This window comes from Aptenodytes forsteri, unplaced genomic scaffold (assembly GCF_000699145.1).
Source record: "Aptenodytes forsteri isolate BGI_AS27 unplaced genomic scaffold, ASM69914v1 Scaffold125, whole genome shotgun sequence".
NCBI classification, from domain to species: domain Eukaryota; kingdom Metazoa; phylum Chordata; class Aves; order Sphenisciformes; family Spheniscidae; genus Aptenodytes; species Aptenodytes forsteri.
The window spans coordinates 529226-529872 of NW_008794447.1; positions in this window are offsets into that span (position 1 = coordinate 529226).

Sequence of the window (647 nt, forward strand, 5' to 3'; positions counted from 1 at the left end):
AGTGATGATGATGAACATAATAGCAATAGAAGAAGAAAATGAAAGACTATTAATAGAAGAGAGAAAAACCTAAAATCTTTAAATAAAAAAGAGGAAATCCCAGAGAAATCAGGGAATGAAAGTTTTGGGTAGCAAAGCTGTTCTCTGCCTTTTTTGATACGAAATCTTTTTGCGGGTTGTAATTTTATTTTTTTTTTTTTTAAATTTCGCGGTTTTCTGCCTTTTTCTTGCATCTGAAGAGGGCATGTCCATCGGCTCTTCCAGCAGCATCTACCCCTCCAGCTCCCACCAGGAAGACACAGCGAGGACAATCTTGAAATATAAAAATTTCCTCCTTGGGATTTGCTGCTGCTGCTGCTGCCGCCGCCGCTGCTGCTGCCGCGGCGCAGTGCCAAGACTCTCGGAATAAATAAAAGCGGGCTACTGTGTATCTCTAGATACATCCAGCTAATAGCTATTATTAGTTGGCCGTTTATTTCGAAGATCACAGATGAAGTGGGGACGCCTGTCTTCTTCGTTTGGTCAGCGTGTGAAACAATAATACTCGTAACAAAACGGAGGGAGATGGGGGAGAAAAAAATCCTGAATCAGAAGAAATAATATCTAGCACCCCCCCTAAATCAAATCACCCCCCCCCTTTCCTTCCC